Source organism: Drosophila grimshawi, unplaced genomic scaffold, assembly GCF_018153295.1.
Source record: "Drosophila grimshawi isolate 15287-2541.00 unplaced genomic scaffold, ASM1815329v1 contig_1377, whole genome shotgun sequence".
Taxonomy (NCBI): Eukaryota; Metazoa; Arthropoda; class Insecta; order Diptera; family Drosophilidae; genus Drosophila; species Drosophila grimshawi.
Window position 1 is genome coordinate 25,391,150 of NW_025062900.1, and position 19,757 is coordinate 25,410,906.

General features: G+C 38.9%; 1 protein-coding gene across 2 annotated transcripts in view; it reads right to left on the reverse strand.

Annotated features, from left to right (window-relative positions):
- The window catches only part of LOC6567151, a 51,822-nt gene that overhangs the window by 25,406 nt on the left and 6,659 nt on the right, over nucleotides 1-19,757 (reverse strand). Inside the window, exon 2 of one of the 2 annotated variants that reach the window (XM_032739614.2) lies at nucleotides 12,495-12,525. The exons of the other annotated variant lie outside the window; for it this stretch is intronic. The gene's annotated coding sequence lies outside the window, so the exon portion shown is untranslated. The remainder of the gene's footprint in view (nucleotides 1-12,494; nucleotides 12,526-19,757) is intronic. 2 annotated transcript variants of the gene reach the window in all.

Sequence of the window (19,757 nt, forward strand, 5' to 3'; positions counted from 1 at the left end):
CTAAGTGCGTTTTGTGATTTATATGACACAGGCAAAAAATAGGGAGTTGCTTACCAGAGAGGTGCTCAAGAGAAATACGATAATGTCACTACAGCTGTTGCAACATCTGCCAAAAAGTTGATACATTTCTCTGGGTGGTTTGTGTACTCACCAAATGAATACGATTTTTCAAATGGGTACTTCAAAATTCTTGCAGCACAAGCAATTGACGCAATATGTATATGCAAGTGATAGTAAAAAACTTTATGAATATTTCCTGCATTAAAAGGTACACTAAACCAGCGTTTATTGTGCCAATCAAGTTGAGAAATAAAATGTCTAAATTTCTTAGACAATGTAAATTTGAATAGCTGTGCATGGAAACCAGCAAAGCAGAAAATATATTTCCTGTTGCCTGGTGAAAAACGCCAAGCAATTTGAATGCGCCAAACTTTCACTCTTAAAGGCAGCTTCTGAAACCGGCGGAAATGTGAACAGTGAAAGAATTTCATCTGCGCAGTCACTGTGAGCAATCATCTGCTCCTAATTGCCTCATTAACGCACACAATGCGAACGAAAAAATAAAGAACTTATCTTGGCCAGGTAATTAGAACAACAAAAAAAACTCATTTCGTGCTGCCAAAGAAATAACTTGAAAAATGCGCTCAGTTATGACAGAGGTCTGCCAGAATATTTACCCAAGAACTATCTAAAATATTTCACAACTTGTCACATGCACAAAATAGACAATGTGAAAAGAAAAAGAAGAAGAAAAACAATCCTATTAATTGCGTTGACAATGAAAATAAAAGTTACCAAAAAGAATGGCTTTTGTGAATGCCTGTCATAATGTAGTGCAGACTGTGCGGTGCTGACTTTGAGCCGTGACTGCAATATCAAAGTCATGTGTTTCCGCTTATTAAGCAGACAACAAACAGCTCGTAATAAAACAAAATAAACTGCTCGGAGACAATAACTTTCAACACTTTCTTGAACACGCAACAAAGACAATATTTTTCTGTTTTTTTTGTTGTTTTTTTTTTTTTGGTTGCGACTCATTACAACCACGCAAGTCTCATTAAAAGGCAAACAAACAAAATATAAAAGTAAAAAGTTTTCTTTAGCCGCTTGCAGCTATGAAAAATAAATATATATTTATATACCATAAACAATTGCACACATTTTTGGTGGGTGGGCCCTTTGTCAACTGGGGTTTTTTTTGTACCTCTGTTGTTGTTGTTGGTGTTGTTGCTTTAAGCCGCTTACCTGCAATTGGGTAACAGACACAAGTGGGCTGTCAAAATTGGGCAAACATGAAACATAAGTAAGCATTTGGCATTTGGCAATTGCAATTGGCAAATAATTGATAAAAAAAAAAACGTTTTTATTCCTTTTTTTTGCCAATGCCAATTCGCAACTGCATTTTGCGTTAGCGGTAAATCCACAATTGCTGTGGCGGGGGTGTGAAGGGGGACGGAAAGGAAGGGGGTGTGTTTGTCTCATGTCTATTTGCTTGTTTGGCGTGCGTGGGTGCTGCTCAAGTGATTGCCACACTCATTTGCAACGCTTTGATGCTTGCCCCAGAGACGCGCAGTTCCGTTTCGCGGCGTTATCATCATCATCAACAGCAGCAGCAGCAGCAGCAGCCGCAGTCTCATCGTCATCATTACACATCCACGCCTGTCACTTGGCATATGCTTTAGAAAACCAAGATGTGTCCACTCGATAAAACGGCTTGTTGATTATATGGCTTAGCTTAAATCCAACTGCCAGCTTTTATTTATACTTGGCCAACATGGGTGAGTTCTCACGCGAATTCCCAGAAATGTTCTATTATAACGTGGGAAACTCGCTCTCGGATACACATAGAGAATGCATTTTTATAGAGAAGCGGATATTGACGGCCTGTGAATAAGTCTATAGTTTAACTAATCAACTTTAAGCTCAACATAAAACTTGTCTTGCCCTTGGCTATATATGCATCTCGGACTGACTATGTTTCAGCATACTCTGTCGCCTCCGTAATCTTGTCACGTGCTTTTGTGGCGCTACCTGTCAATTTCTATGCAAAAGCAAGATATAACTTTCAACTTTGCAGTGTCGAAGTTGAAATACTCTCACACTCATTTAGAAGAAGTGCCTTGTATTTGAACGATAGTGTTAGGGTAGCTCCATGATTACCTCTGATCAGATGCGCTCATAAGGCTAGCAGCCCCTGAATCTGATCAAGCTTATATTAAAATAATAGAAAGGTATTTAAAGCTAGAGTAACCAGAATTTCCGTCCTTAGCAGTGACTTATATAGAAGTAACCACAACGAAGGAAAAGAGGCCTTAATTCATCACCTCCTCTGTCAGTGTCGGGGCAGACTTAAATATTTGGAATCCCCCTTTTTTTGCAGACATTTCAGAGCGCTCTGGTATCGACCCAAGGAACACAGTGACTGGAAAATAGCTTTCTTCATATATATACTGTAGAAGATACCGCAGAAAAGGGATACCAGCTCGTGTGGCACCACAAAGAGTGCTCAAGTGGATCAGTGGCGGAGTCTTTTTGTCACTCCTGCTGACAAACCCCCTAACCTAACCTAATCCATGTAATTTATGCTTCCAGACAGGTCTTTTCTATATGCTTTACAAAGGCATGGGACTCCCTGCAAGGGTATACAAAATGATAGGCAAGTTGGAGCACACCAGCCCGGCGGTCAGCTATCAGCTATCAACTATCAACTATCAGCAGCTGTCAAATAGAAAACAATCCTTGGACCAAGTTGCAGTTGCAAAGTGTACACAAAAGTTGTAAGCAACTTTTTATAATTCGTTGACATTTTTGGAGGACGGACGTGGTCAATAAATTCTAATTACATATCAGAGCAGTTGTCATTTGCAGGCAGCGGACACTGGACGTTGCCAGAAGTGTCACTGTTTGTTTGGCAACAGTGCGGGGACGTTGATGGGGGCGGGCGGTGGAATTAATTATGTAAATAGGTGCTCGGAAGGCGTCAGGCTGGAAGCTTAAATTTAAAATAATACATTTCATAATGCCCGAAAAAAGGTCGCCCGATTTATGAGACGGGTTCGCGTCAAGTTTTATTATTTATTTTTTTTTTTTTTACTTTTTTTGTGTTTTGTTTCTTTGCTTTTTGTGCTCGACCGGGCGGCTAATTAAATAAATCTCGACGAGCTGCATTACGCAAGAAAACTTCTTGTCCGACCAGTTTACCTTTTACGGGGCGGCGATTTACATAATTTTTCTATATTATTTCACATGATGATTATGATTATTATTATTATGATTATTATTTGCGCCTTGTTTGGCTGTCGGCGATGCGGGCACGTCACATTTTGACATCGCCCCCTCCCCGCCTGCTTGAGGCCTCGTCGACGACTCCGCGGCTAACAAAACCGGCTGTGACCATTACGTTTATTGGCATTAGCTTCGGCTCTTGGCCATGGGCCAAAAAACGTTGCCAAGTGCTGAAACTGGCTCAAAGGCGGCCCCGGCTTTGTTATCTGTTCTTCTTCTTCTGCTTTTGAAATTCTAATTTCATAACGACCAAAATCTACCAGATACTTTATTTGTTGTGTGCTGCGACTCTGACCATGAATACGATGTTAAACAAGAGGCAGCCATTTGTGTTAATTTCTGAGAATGGCAAACAACAATTTGTTCACTAGGCCCAAAAAAACCTATTGCTAATTCATTTCTATAATAAAATAAGTTCTTTGTAATTCTGAATGAATTAAGAAGTTGTTGGCAAGGCTTATAAGCTATGACTGGTATTTAATTACCAACAAAATTAAAATAATTTCTTGAGCTTAAGTTCATTTAACTTGTTGATAAACCAACTAAAATTTAAAGAAATACTTGCTAATTATGGAAGCCTGCTTCAAGTGATTTTTGGCGGATTTCTCCAACTTTAAAATATATTAAATATGTCGATAAGCGTTCAATTCAATTTCAATTTATCGAAATAATGATAAAATAAAGTTTATAATTTAAACTTCGAAAACTCTTCACTGTGATATTTTTGTTAACTTATCTCAAGCACAAGCCTTATTCAAAGTGTACACATTTCTTATTATTATTTATTCAGGTTATTTTGCAACATTTTTATGCTTCATGCTGCTTTTTGCTGCTGGTACACGTGCCATTGGAAATAATTTGAATTTATTACGCTCGCCAAATAAAGCGGGCAAACAAAACGAGAGCACGTTATGTATACGCAATGTTTAACGGATGAAGAGGGTGGGAAGGGGGAAGCTGCCCGTCTCGCCAGACTGCAGAGTTTGCTTTGCCAACTCGCATTTCGTGCGCTAATTTGCAGTTGAATGGCGCTTTAATGCAGCAGCAAATGCCAAAGCTGCATTGCCACGGTGACTGCAACCCCAAACCCCAAACCCCAAACGCCAAACCCCAACTCACTGCAACAAGAGCAACATTATGACGCTACGTGACATGACAGTAATTAACATAATAATCCATTTTGCGGCTGCAAGCCGTTGAAGAAAGAAGCTGCAGCCGGCTGAGAGGCAGCGCCTGTTGCCTCTGCTCCGGCTTTGTTTGAAAATGAACCCTCTGCTCTATCAGTTGTGGCTCAGTGGCTCAGTGGTTCTGGGCTGACTGCATTTGGGTTAACTAGCTGGGCGTTAGCGGGGTTAAGCCGCAACATCACGACCGCGACCACGATTCTTTGGCGCTGGCACGTTCAATTTAATCGCATATTAGATGAGGCTGCTGCGCCAATCCCAATAAATTGGAATCAAATCACGCTGCCCTCCTCCTGTCCGCCGCTCTTCACTCGACAATCTCATCGAAGATGCTGACAACATTTGGTAAACCACTTGACTTGAAGCCCTGACATTGGACATTGGACATTGGACATTGCATATTGGACATTGGAGAGCGTTACAAAATGGTTCCACAATACAGACCCAATTGAAAGCACTTGTAATTTTGATTTCCGCGACATTAACAGAATGTCTTATAGTATTTTGAACAAAAAAATAAATAATCAAATAGTCTTAAATATTTATAATCGCTGCCTGCTTCCAACAGACAACAGTTGTTTTCAGACCAAATTTCCTTTCTTAAAATAAACGTTTCCTAGCTAAATGCTAAGTGTATAAAACCTTTGTTTAAATAATTAAAAATAATCGCTACCCGCTTTCAGCATCCCATTATTAACGTTTTTAAAGAATAAATGGTACAAAAAAAAAGTAATAAATGATTTAATCAATAATTTAATTGCCAAGCACAATTTTTCGCACATAATTTTCGCGCTGAGCCATCAACTTGATTAAGCCAATGAAAAAGTCATAATCAAACATAACCAACAACAAAAAACAGAAAAAGTCAAGCTTTTTAAAGACCAATTTGCATTTTAGAGTTAGCCGAAAACAAAGACGGCCAAAACCGAATGAAAAAATATTCAAAAAATATAAGACCTAACCAACGACCATAAAAAACAACAACAGCAACTGGCGCACTCTTTGAGGCCTGGTGGTCTCTGATGGCTTCCTGTCTTGGTTTTTGGCTTTGGTCGTAAACAATTTTGCAGCCAAGCTGGCGACACACACAGAAATACACACGCACACACACGACCAGCCACAGCCAGTTGACTACGGCAAAGACCGAAGATGAAGTCTCCCAAATGGACTGTGGGAAACAGTCGCCGCAGCGTCTGCAACTGCGTCAGCATCAGTGTCTGCGGCTGCTACTGATGCTGCTGCTGATGTTGCTGCTACTGCTGCTGATGCTGTGGGTGCGTGCCTGGGAGCTGTGGGAACGGCCTCCAATCTATCGCATACGGCAAAAGGCAGACACACTCTCTCCCCCTCTCTCCCTCTCTCAAACACAGACACGCACACACACGCACACACTGGCAGCTGTGTGTGTACTTTGGTATGAAATTAATTTTTGGCATGCCATTTGGTATTTGGTTTTTGGCATTCGCCATTGTTGCTATTACGCTTCCGCCGCACAAATTGGCCAAATTAATAAGAGAGCACGGCCAAGGGCAGTCAACAGGCGCCCAGAGAAGCCAAAACACGTTACTAAAACGCAATGCCGTTAATTGCTGGCAATACCAGCAATGAAAATACTCGACAATGTTTGCGCAAGGCGGCTCTTAATTAAAAAATACAAAAAATTTAAAAAAAAAAAACAAAATACCAAGAAAAGAATGTTTTAAACGTAAGATTCATAAATTGTGCAAATATGCATATATGAAATATATAATTTTTAATTAAAATAATTACTTTCAAGTTGTTGGCCTTAACTTTTCTTATTAATATAAAGTTTTGCTATAAATTATAAAATTAAAATGCTGTTCATATATAGACACTTAAGCTAACCATTTTGAAAATATCGTAAAAAAGACATATAAATATGTTGTATTAGGGAAACTTGTAATTAATGTTTTACACTAGTTCCAAAGAAGTGATCCCAAACTTTTATACTGAATAAATAAAAAGTAATCATGTTAATTGGTGCTACAATCAGCTGTTAAATAATATAATATTTTGTAATACAAAAGGCAAAAGTCCTTTGTAAAGTTAACTTTTTTTTGCTGTCACCGCTTTTATGACTAAAGTTGGGTAAAACAATTGCAAAAGGCGGACAAGCAGCAGAACCAAGAAGGCCTTAAGCAACAAAACTGGCTGAAACTGGCAGCAGTCAACGGAAGACCACAAAGCAAAAAAAAAGAAGACCCGTTGCAGACAATTACCCGCAGCAATGTATCTATGACCAAGGGCCAAGACAGAGGATAACAACTGGAGGCAATTCTTGCCTCAAGCAGCTGTCGATCTGCATAATGAAATTGCAGCACATCAAGTACAGTTACTTTCTGGCTTCAAAAAAAAGTGGAAAAAAATTGCAGACAAGTAGAGTTGGCCAACCAGCGAGAGAGTCTCTGCAACTGCTGCTGCGGGGCAATAGGCCGCCATAAAAGTAGAACCTGAGAAAGAGAACCTGAGCCCAAATGTACGTTGCTGCTATTGTTGCTATTGTTGCTATTGTTGTTCTTGGAGCTCGACACAGTGACGAGACAAACTCCGGCTGATTGACTTGCTGACTTACTCAAGGAATGAAATGCAAGCGCCCCTCCTAGACTGACAGAGTGCCACACTGCCTGCTTGCCCAACTGACTGCCAGACTGTCTGGCTGTCTGGCTGTCTGGTTGTCCGACTGGCCGACTAGCTGATTGGCATGTGCGGGGCTAAGGGAGGGTTGGAGGCATAATTGATTCGAATGTGCCTCACTTTCTGCTCGTGTATGCAAATCTGCGGGCCTGTGGCAGTCTCTACAGCAATTTGCCGGCAATTTTCGCACATTTGGCCAACAGCTGCTTTCACATTTGCAACAGCAGCAGCAGCAGCAGCAGCAGCAACTATACAACCCCTCCCCCCTTCTACCCACCTCTCACTTAACCCTTCATCCCGCTCTAGCCTTACGCAATTACGTCACTTTAGACGGAGAAACACCTAATTAACTGGGCGATTGCCGAGCTATTTGCCCATTTTAAAATGTTTTAACCACTCTAATTAATTTTAATTAAAACTCTCTACGCTCGCTGTCAATGCAACCCAAATATGTATTCATGAGGTTCACATTCAGTTCTTTTATATGATCATTTATAATCATCAAGAAAATAAAAATAGAAGGTGCTTAAGACAAAAAGGAATCCACAATTGTTTCAAATTGGTTTAATATGTTCAAATTTTAAATAATATAAATCGTTTCTTTGTGGCATTAATTATATTTGTGGAGCTTTTTTCCAAAGATGCTTAAGTGCTTATAATATTTATAATAATTAGTAAGCTTAGTTTAAGTAGTGGACCAGAGCACAAACAAAATGAGATTACTTTATATTCAACATATTTTATATATAAGTCTGATACTGATGATAAGTAAATCCTCTTTGGTAACTGCAGCTATCGAATTAAGCACAAGTAAAAAAGTGAAATTGCAAAATATGTGTTGTATTTTCGACTTATAAAGTAAATTAGTGAATTCATCTACAAAACAATGTACAGAATTTATGACAATTTTGATGAATTTATTCCTATTTCTATCCGAACTAATATTTGAGCTTGGTCGTAATTTGAGCTCTTTTTAACGTTTTGTTAACTGTATAAATCAGCTTAGACTATCAGTCGAAATATCATAACATCCTTAGTCATAACTCGAATGATGACTTCCAGTCCTATTTGGGGACAAAGTTTTGTATTGGAGTTTTATATATTCTGAGGACATTGTACATAAGCAGCCCATCACATTTTTATGACCATGTTTTGTTATTTATTTAAATCTTTTTAGTCCAAACTTGACAAACTGGTAAATGAACAGAGGACTTTTATCAAATATATCAAGTCAGCATTTCATTGTTAGGCTGTAAAACCCTTTTTTTTTGCCCCGTCCGGCGAGTTAAAAGGCAATACAAGCAAAAAACACCTTTTTCTTTATTGCACTTTTATGGCTGCCTAGATTTATATTTAGTGTGGCCTGTGGCTTTTGTTTCATGGCCCAACAACCAATGAAGTCAGCCAGAGCCGCTGACTCACAGTGTTGTTGTTGTTGCTGCTGCTGCTGTTGTGGTTCTTTGCTGTTTCATGTCTGCAATTAATCAAAATACTGTTTGCACCTTGCTCAAATGTATATGGATACACGTGAATACAAAATAAAAAAGCAAAAAGAACCGCAGCAACAACCGCGACATCGCTTTGGCTACGGTTACGGACACGTATGGCATTACGCACTTCCGTTTCCGTTCTGTCTGCTCGCCCGGCCAAAGCTGTCACTCTCCTCTCACCCTCCCAGCACACCTCTCAATCCCTCTAACCCTCCGTCGGCTCACCCGTCTCGTTTGGTCGGTCGTCAGCTCGTCTGGCTTTTGTAATTTTGTTTGCTCACCCGCGCGCACACAAATAAAAAGATCCGAAATCAAAAACTTTTTATTGCGCTTTGCTTTCTGCTTGAAATTCTGCTTTAAACCGTTCCGTCTACCCCTCTCTCTCTCTCTCACTCACTTTCTGTCTCTCTTTCTGTATCCGTCCTGCTCGTTTTCTTTTTATTAATTTTGCACGCTCAAAATGTTTGTGATTTATGAGTCGCAAAATCAACAGCAGCAGAAGCAACAATAAGAACACCAACAATATCAAACAGGGCGACAAACTCGCATTTTGCAGACATGTCGGCGACACACGTTGGTCCCACCCCCACCCCCACCCCCTTAGTTCAACATGTGGCGCGGGAGGTTAGTGGCATGTTTATAAACTGAGTTAAGCGCTTGCTTCGACTAGTTGCTTTAGCAAACTTTTCCCAAGATGCATATTTGCAAAAGGTGTAGACTCGTTTGATTGGCTTAACACTTTTAATTTTACACTCCGCGAGATTAATGGGCTTCCTAAAGTTAAATAAATTAAGTGGTTCCTTCTCGAAATACCCAAATATTGCTATATTATTTTTAATATAATTAGAAAAAAGCAAGAAAGGTATGCAGAAGATTGCACAGACTTGTTGACTGCAGTTAATATGCTGCCATCTGAATCTGAATAGGGTTGAACTTATATATAAAAAGTGTCTACATCTATATATATACTATGGCAGTTATATAACAGACCGATCCGATCCGATCATGTAATTCCTTCAGCAAAAAGACCGATAGATCCAAGAGGGCCAGGGCTATATCGATTCAGCTAGTGATGTTGATTAAGAATATATATTTTTATTACTTTTTGGGTCAGACACGGGAAAAACATAAATTAATTATAAGTTGTTGCCTTAAACAAAGTTGAGTTCTAAATTAAATAGCAAAAATATTGTTTATTGTTTGGCAAACACTTTATATAATTTAGAAATGTTCTCTGGTAGTTTATTACTCCTTATATAAGGTATGCCTATTCCTAGTACATTAAAGAATTAAAATGTGCAAAATATACGGCTGCTGTTCTTGCCTTTGTCAATATCAATAAGTGTCATTGTCAGCCAATTTTTTGCTTGTCATTTCTCACAGAGCAGCGCAACCTGCCCAAAACCCACTCACATAATTGTTAGCCATCGCTTCTGGCTACGTTCGCTGACCAACACGTCGGTTGGCCAACGCTGACTGCTTAATTAAACCAATTCGTTGGTAATTGGGTTTCTTTATTGTATTCCGCATAAATTAAGATGCGTTGTCAACTGCAATTGCGTCAGTGCCTCTGCCTTCAGTTCCACCAGCCTCTGTCCTTTGGGCGACACGTGTTGACAGTTTTCAACCAGCCAGTGTTAATTATTAATTCAGCATGGTCATGTATTGATTTTATATATTTCATATATTCATGTTCATAATTTAATATGACATAAAAGGAATTTGTGGGTTTTACCCCTATGCCTCATGTGTGGGCACATTTTAATGGGCCACTGGCGTGTCTATTGTTGTTTTGTTTTGTATTTTTTTTTTGGCTTATGTAGATAGCCGTAATTATTGCGGGTATATTGAGTATATTGTGGTCTGTCATTATGCTAATGTCAAATCAGACAGGTGAGACTTAGAGGCCGATTAGCTGCAGTGTTAAGAGCTATCAACACCTAAATAAAAAGCACAGCTCAACTCAACTCAAAAGGAAGCATGAAATACAAATACAAATACAAATACAAGTATGTATTTGGGGTAAATGTGCGTCTGTTTGTCAGCGAGTGACATGCAATTATTTATACATTATTTTCGTAGCGTAAATATTGACAAGCGACTTTGCTGCCAACACTACAACAGCCGTCAAAAGCCTAAGTAAACAAAACAACAATACAGCAATTCAGGTGGCATACGTTGCGTATACTTATTGTTAGAAGGCAGCCGTATATAATTGAAAGCCTGCTGTTATGAAGATAATGGGGGCAAGCCATCAAGTTGTGAAATGTCTAATGCCAAATTGAAATAGACTTACACTCAAGTTAAGTTTGTTAAACTTCCATTTTGCCAAATGCCAAATATGTAATGCATTTAAAGTTACACTCGGAAATACATTCGCTTTGTTTCATTCAAATTATCGCCAACATGACTGTGGTTTATCTGCGATTCATTCAACTAACAAAATAATTTATTTATCTAAGGCATGGCAATCAGAGTATGCCATACTTCAACCTCAATTGGTTTTTGGCCTACACCACCCAGCCCCCCCACCTGCCCTTAATAGCCGACAGTGGCAGTCAATCAAGCGTTGAATCAACACGATTCCACTTCACTCTCCTCCCCCCCCCCCATCAATTGGCCGGCCGTCCAAGCAAATCAACAGTTGCTGATAGGATGCCAGTGCTTCTGCTTCTGACAACGCAGATAAGCCGCAGACAACAATTCACAAAAAAGTAAGCCCGCATTTATACCTTGTAACGAAATTGACAAAAATACATTGTATTTGTTCCTAGAATACAGTGTCAAGAGTTTAGCTAGCATTCAATTCTAATTCGAATTCTAATTGATTGACAGCGATCAAATGTTGATTGACAGGCAATAGATTAAAACAATCACCTATCGACTATCTCAGATTATTAAGAAGGTTTTCAGATGAATATAGAATTTTTCTGTAAGCGCCCATCTAAATCCGGGTTAATAATAATCGTATTTAGTGAATACTATATTCATCTGAAGGCCTTCATCATTACTTAGTTAACGTGGCCAGTAATGAGGTTAAGATTGCTTTCGATGAGTTCCTCATAAATCATAGGGAACCCCAAAGTCGTATAATTGTTTGTGCACCAAACCCCATTTCAACTTCCTGTCGCTTTTTTGTCAATTTTTTCCACAATCTGCCTGGTCGCGTCCATCTACTTGTTGCTGTTAAGCGCATTTCAACGCAGACATACCCCACACCCACACACCTCCCACCATGTTCGACACGAGTACAGGTGTGCTGCAAACATTTCAGAGATCTCAAAAAGCTTACATTTAGGTGGCAAAGCGCTGCTGCAAATTTATGGCTAAGTCTCTGGGGAAAGGAAGCACACACATTTATATGTTTCACGTTTGGCAGATTTGAAAACCATTCAAACGGCGCCATAAAATCACTTAAGTGTGTGTTTGCAGTACACGTTTCTTGTATTTTTTTCCTTCAGTTTTTCCCATAGCATATTTACGAGCCTTTACGCAATGTCAGGCACGCAGAATTGCCGAATTTCACAATTCAGGCGCAGCAAGGTCAGAGAAAGGCAGCGAGGAAAGCACAAGAGCAAAAAAAAAAATAAAAAAATGAAAAACACAGAGCAAAGCGTAGCAGTAATCAACCACCAGCCACGCCCACAAACCACACCCACATTGCACATTTGCATGAGAGAACTAAACATATGTTCCGTCGTCATGTGACAGGCTCAAATCCTTGGAGATATTCGGCTTCATTTTCGGGCGAGTCGCGATAAAAACAACCATATTACATTTGTTATAAATTAAGATTGATACGATGTGCCCCGGGGAACGTACATTGTACATAAGTGAATCGCTCACGTTAAAGTATTGGTGTATGTCTGGTGTCACTTACCACTCAATATGAAATGTGGATAGCGACAGGGCTGCAAAAGACCAAACAAAAATTAGTGTCATTAGCAATTTGCAGTCAACATTTATTGTATCTAGAATAATGGGACAGACTTCAGTAAAAATGTATAACAGATACGTTAGATAATAATATCCTACATGGAACATATTTAAGAGACAGGGTGTGTATGAATCCTTCAAGCTTCAAGCAAGTATTCAATAGAAATTCCCAAAATGTATTCAAGTGATATTAACAAACCTTTATTTTTATACCAAGAACCCATATAAAACGGGTAAAAGGATTATAATGGGTTTGTGTGGAAGTATGTAACAAGCAAAAGAGGCATCTTCGACACTATAAAATAAATGTATATTCTCGGAGTAGAATCAGAATCAGCAGTCGAATCGATATAGCTCCTGCCAAGTACACAGCACTTTTCATACTAATACAAAATAACTTAAAGCTTAAAATGTTAAATTTCTTAAAGTAGAATCCAATATTTAAGCAAACAACAAAATCAATTATCAAACGAAACTTTCCGCTTGAAGCTAGTTTAACTTGATTTGCTAAGTTATACCCAAGTCAAAGCAATGTCAAGGTCCTAGTTTCATTTTTCGATATCTATCCTGAAACTATTGCACATTTATTGCTGTAACTTTTTGCTTTAGAAATAAATCGCGGCTGCTGGCGTTGTTTTCATTGTTGTTGGGCGCCTCAAACAAACGGAAAAAACTACATTAAAGCGACTGCTATAAAAAGCAGCTCACACAGCTGCCAACCTCGGAAATTAATTCCAAAAACAAAAGGCCAAAAATGAATAAAAAGATTGACTACATTCGTTCATCAATTGCAGCAACGAACTTGAAACTTGCAATTGGAGCTGTGCAGCAACAACAACAACGACAACAACAGCAATACTAACGGGGCCAGTGTTTAATCAAGTGTGAAATCTTTAATCAAGTCAATCTTCTCCTCACCCAAACACCCCCCTCACAGCCCGACAACGGACCGAATGCGAGACCAGCTGCTGCTCTTGCTGCCAGCGGCTCCACAATTTCCTTCCAGTCAATGCAAGCCAGCTGTCTGAAAGGCCTTACAATGTTGTGTGTTGTGCTGCGCTTCGTTTTTTCCTCTTCTGGTTTTTTCTACCTGGACTGACCTTTTTTGTTCCCATCGCGAATCACGGTTGGAGGCCCTCCCACGATTGAACTGAGCCCGCTCGCCGAGCCTGTCAATTAAAAAGCCGTCGCCTCCATTGGCCCAGGCCCTGAACGGCACGATTTGTTGCCTGATGCCAGTTGTCTTAAAGAAAAAATCAGCAAAAAAGAAAAACAAAACAATACAGTTAAAAAGAAAACGCTTTCCTTTAGGCTGCTTTTGGGTGCGAATTAACTGAATTAGCTGGAATCGCTATTGCAATTAACGGTAAACAAAAAACGCTTAGGGAAACTGTCAAAGCCTAACGAGAGAAGGAGAGACACGTTCGCTTTGAACCCCAACTAAGGTGAAACTATTGACTCGAAATTGATAGAACGAAAAAGGGGGAAAAAAACTGCCACAGGAAACTTACCTGAAAGGCTTAAAAGTCTTTCATTTATAATATATATAAATTATTATTTGATCATTTTGTATAGGATTAAATATAAAATAGTAATAATATGTATTCAAATTAAATTCATGTTTTTTCATTCATATTTAAGTCTAAATAAAAATTAATTTAAAAAAGTGAGTCTAGATAAATTTAAATTAGAATTTGTAAATAAAATTAAATACGATATGATCATAAGATATCGCTGAGTTATATAAACACTTTATATTTAATTCATAGTTAAGTCTAGCTGAATATTTATGATCAAAATAATTCCAACTTTGTATAAGTAGTACAATCAAAATAAGGAAATTTGTTCCATCCTAAATTTACAACAATTAGCATTTTAAATTTCCAACTCACTTAAAGCTCTGATCCGACAAGAACTAAGTCCTTATTTATCAGCGTAATTCTCAGCACGTAACACTCAACTCTCAACTCCCCTTATGTACAACGATGGAGAGTAAATAAGCCTGGGCAGCTGGACAAAATAGCCACAAAACAGTTGAGTGAATGGCTTTAAATAATTTATCAAACAAAAATAACAATTTGAATAAATTAAGCCTCTGGCTGTTTATCTAGTTGTTTTAAAACCAAACAAAGTACACAGCAAAAGTTGAAGGCAGAAAGCAAATGCAAAGACAATTAAAAAAGACGCAAAACTCAACAAACAAAATATAATAAATGCCAAGAGCTTAAAGCAATGCTAAAGGAACACAGCAAAGCTAAAAAAGAGCAACAAACAAATGTTTGGAATCGTGATCTCGGCACTATAACTGGGTCAAATCTATGCATGATGCCAGGGAATGGGAAGGTGGCGAATGGAATTGAAAGCGCACAAAATGTAACCAAAAGATATTATTGTAATGGCCAACAGCAGCCAAGGCAGCCAAGGCAGCCAAGGCAGCAAAAGCATCCGCAGCAGCAACAGCGAGAAAATTTAAATGAAAATGTAACGTGGAAAAAAGTTTTGTGGCTAACTTTTCAAATGTATAAGCCCTAACACACCCTCCGTCTCCCACACCCCCAACCCAAGCTGCTCATACACCCGCACATGATAAAAAAAAAAAAATGGGACTGCAACTGAGTGCAAAGTTTTAATCATATGCCAGAAAAACTTCATTAATTTGCCGCCAACTTTCAGCACTTGACTTCGACTTTGCCATGCCGCAAATAAATTCCATTAAAAATGACTGCAAAAGGGTTCAAAAAAAAAAGACTGAAAATTCCAGGACAGAGTTATGAAAACCAAACGATATAGAAACAAGTGGCATGTTTCGGCTAACAGATACCCGTAAAACACAAATCAAATGTTATCAATTTTATAAACCATCTAAAACGTTTGTAGATGTTAAATTGTAAAATACAAACGTTTAATAAACAATTAAAAAGCTGTTGTCAATACAATACAAATATTGTTGTAATGGTGGTTATATCTACACATAAAAAAAGGTTAGTCATTTTCTAAAATTCAGTCCATTTTTTTTTCGAGTGTATCTTCTTTTCTTTTCCATTTTATGGCTACAGGGTGTGCAGAACAGCAACAGAAAATCAACATTTAAAACAACCGCCGCAGTCGATGCACATTTTATGCAAATACCAAGTCCAAGTCCCAAGCGGGGAAAAGCTGGTCGCTCTAAGCGTTAATAAAGACATGTAAAATGGGGGCGTGCCGACCCAAGCACAACCATCCAGTCCCCCTTCCCCCACTTCCTTCCCTTGTCATGCATATGCAACGCTTACGTATGTGTGTGTGAAGCACAGGCCGACAATAAACTGTTATGTGGCGAGGGCTGCAGTAGAATTGCAATCTGCAATCTGCAAGTGCCCTGGTTATGCCAACTGCCATGTGCTGCCTGCCATCCCCCATCCCCCCATCAGTCCCTTCTCCATGTATGTGTGTGTGGCGTTGATGCTGTGGTTAGAAGTGTTTTTGTAGGGAATCTGAAATTGATTTTTCATATTTAATGCGAAAGTATTGAAGGCTAGGAAGGAGGGGGACGAGGGCTTTTCTGGTAAGGGAACTGAAAAGTGAATAAAACGTTTTCAATGTGCGAGGTTGGGTCAAAAAATTAAGAGTGGACAAAAAGAAAAAAATTAAATCCTCAAGTCAAGGCTTGTGATTAAATTTCGTATCTTTATGCTGTATCTGAATCTGTCTTTGTCTCTGTATTTGTATATTAATTATTATGCATATTGTATTTGTTAAATGTATCTTAATTTAAAATGTAATTAGTATATTTTTTTAATATATTTATATATATATTTACATAAATATATCTACATAGACATATTTGTATCCATATCTATAATTTATAGCCGTATCCATATCAATTGCTGACAGCGCTTGATAGCTTTGATCAGTGCGGTAAGAGAGTAATATTAACACTCTCAACTGGTGGCAACAACCTTAAGGTACAATGACACAAACAAATACAGATTCAGATACAGATGCAGATGCAGATGCAGACAGACAAATATTCAGTCAGTCATATGCTGTGTTTTGCTACCGTGCAAACTCATGCATAAATACAGAGGTAAAAAGTATCTTAGAGATACAAATGGAGCACTGCTAAATGCATAGCATTTGGATTGTTGCCTTTGGTTATGCAAATCACTTACAAATATGCGAGCTACTCGTCTCGTTTTATGTATTTATGCGGTAAGTTGGCGAGTTACAACGGCCATGAAGACAGACCGACCGGGGTAGAAGGGTGCGGGCGGGACGAGTGGTTGAGCTACATGCTAAGTTAAGTTAGTCGGGCAGTCAATCAAATCATGGCCAACATCAAACGCGGATGTCATCATCAGAATTCACGCTCCCTGAAGCTACTGCCACAGCCACTGCTACTGCCACTGCCACTGCCACTGCCACTGTGGGTTGCTTCAGTTCTTGGAAAGGAGAGTATCAGTTCAGTGGCATCGCATAACCGCACCGTCCGAGGCGAATCAGCGGTCAAGACTAGCAGCAAATCCATAGCCGTAACGGAAACCTCGAAAACTAATTCAATTGCTTGATTGACGCGCTCCAGGCATTGATATACATATCTGCTTCCAGCGAGAGTTACTCAAATAGTTTGCCAGCTTCATAAAAAGTTGTTATATTTTCAGTTATATTTCATTAAAATTCTATTTGGAGACAATGTCAGTTGTTGATTCTTTGTGAATTCTCAAGTGGATCCAGATGAAACACAAAATAAGAATATTTTTTAGTTGTCTCACTGAAAATGCAAACTCTTGTTTATTTCAAAATACTTTTAGAGAACCATTCCATAAAATTTAAAGAGCAAAAAAGTTTTTAGTTAATTCGCAGTAAATGCAAAGATTTGTTTACTTTTCACATATTTCTATGGAATCATTAAGTACATTTACACAACAACCTTTTTGTTTTTGTACATTTACAGCAAATGCAAGCTCTCGTTTATTTTAAAATATTTCTATTGAGTTTGGTAATTTAAACAAAACATTTCGGTACTCCAAAGAGTAACAAAACATTTTGAAAACATAAGCATAGATGAACATTTTACCTATCAAGTAATTCAAATTGAATTAAGAAAATATTTTACAGGCTCGGCTGGGAACCTTTTCGTTTCATGTTTTTTGTTTGTTTCTTAATTAGCTGAAATCTTAGTAAATCAATTTTAATTACTGTTTACTCGTAAGACAACTCTCGCAATGAGCCGCTGCCTCGAGGCATATTTACTAACTGTTTTTGTCGCATTTAGCGAGGACGCGGACCAGATGGAAAACGAGGACGGAAACGGTGGTGAGGACGATTACGGGGACGAGGTCGAGGACGAGGACACAACTGGCTCCGAAGCTCGCAACTCGTTGCTCATATCACAGTGCGCTCAATGCACGAGGCTCGTAAAAAGCTCATTAAACAAAACGTTGATGCTGTCTGGCTGTCTGGCTATATGGCTGACTGACTGAGTGAATGACAGACAGACAGACAGACAGACAAACAGACAGACAGACAGAAAGAAAGAGGGGCAGACAGACTAGGTTGTTGCAGGATCGGCACATCATTATGCAAAAATATCAGCGCAAATCTCTTGAATATAACTGTAAGTGTAGTGTAGGTGTGCATGTGTGTGTGTGTGTGTGTGTGTGTGTGTGTGTGTCGCTTATGTTGAATTACAAATGCTGAAACAACAGAAAATTCGCTGTCAAAATAATTACAAAGCTGACATTGCGGCGACATGTAATTAACATAAAATGCGTATCTGTAAGATACACAATACACAACCACACACACACACACACACACACACACACACGCGTACAGATGGGGATACCGTAACAGTAACAGTTACAGTTGTGTGCAGCCGCAGTGGCCAAAAGCAAGCATTGCGTTCTCATAATGAGCATTACGCGCTACACATGTGAAATGTATCCACAAGAAACAAGAGACAAGAGACAAGACACACACTCTCCACTCTCCACGACACACACTCGTTACACGGCCTGAGCACGCAGGTGGCTTAATGCTCTGGGCCTGTCATTGCTTACCCCTCTCCACCCCACCGCCAAACATGGACATGACATGAGTTTTATGACGCTACAGATAACGACCGCCACCGCGACGCACCGCAACGCCAGCAGCAACTAAATTTGATTAACCCAAATAAGCTGGCCTGCCCCGCACCGACCCAACCCACAAAAAAAAAAACAGAAGAAGAAGAAGAAGAAGAAGAAAAACCAGCTGATGCGACGTTTTCGCGTTTCCCGTTTGCGTTATGGCATTTTCATTGATCAATTGAAGTATATTTTTATCCTCTCTGTCTCACTCCCTCTCCCTCTCTTGCTCCCTCTCTCGCTCCCTCTCTCTCTCTCTTTCTCTCTCTCTTCATTTTTTTTCATTTTCAGCCCCGCCCACATTTAATGAATTAAACGCCTTGGCGTACATAAAGTTATTGGTTTCTCGAGCTTTCCAGTTAAGCCATCGAAAAACCCCGATATAAGTTTCATGAGCTTTGCGAGAGCTCTTCACTTGGCTAACCTCAAGGGATACATATATATATATATATATATATATATATATATATATATATATATATATATGTTTATAAATGTTTGAGAAGTAGTTATAAGTGTGTGTTTTGTGTTTGAAGCCTTGAACTTGATGGTAGTTAAAGATAAACTATTGTGTGGCTCTTGGGCTGTAATTAATAAATCAAATTTGGGATTATTGTAAGATTGTAATAAGCTTTGATTATGCCTAATTTGGCATTTAATTGCCGAAGGCCAGCACCTTCTTAAAATAAGAATACAATAGATGGATAATGTGTGTTGTTCTGTCGTATATTTTGTAGTGTGTGCCATAAACATGCAATTATCTTATTAAAACTAACGAACGCTTTGAGTAGTTTTTCACATTATGGAGTCAATATACTAATCAACTGCTCTCTAAGCCTATCAGTTATAATACTCAATCTAGTGCTGAGCTACGAGTATAATCTCAACCTCAACACTTGCCCAGCGCACAGTTTGCTTAGTTGAATTTGTCAAATCACTTTGATAAAGAACAGCCAAAAGTTTTGCATCTGCTAGATACATATGTATGTTTGTGTGAGTTAGCGTTAAACCTAAAATAATCAAGCGTTGATTATGCGGCATCAGTTGCTGGAACTTTTTGGAGAGCTCTCTATGAACTTGAGCATAACTTTGAAAAGCAC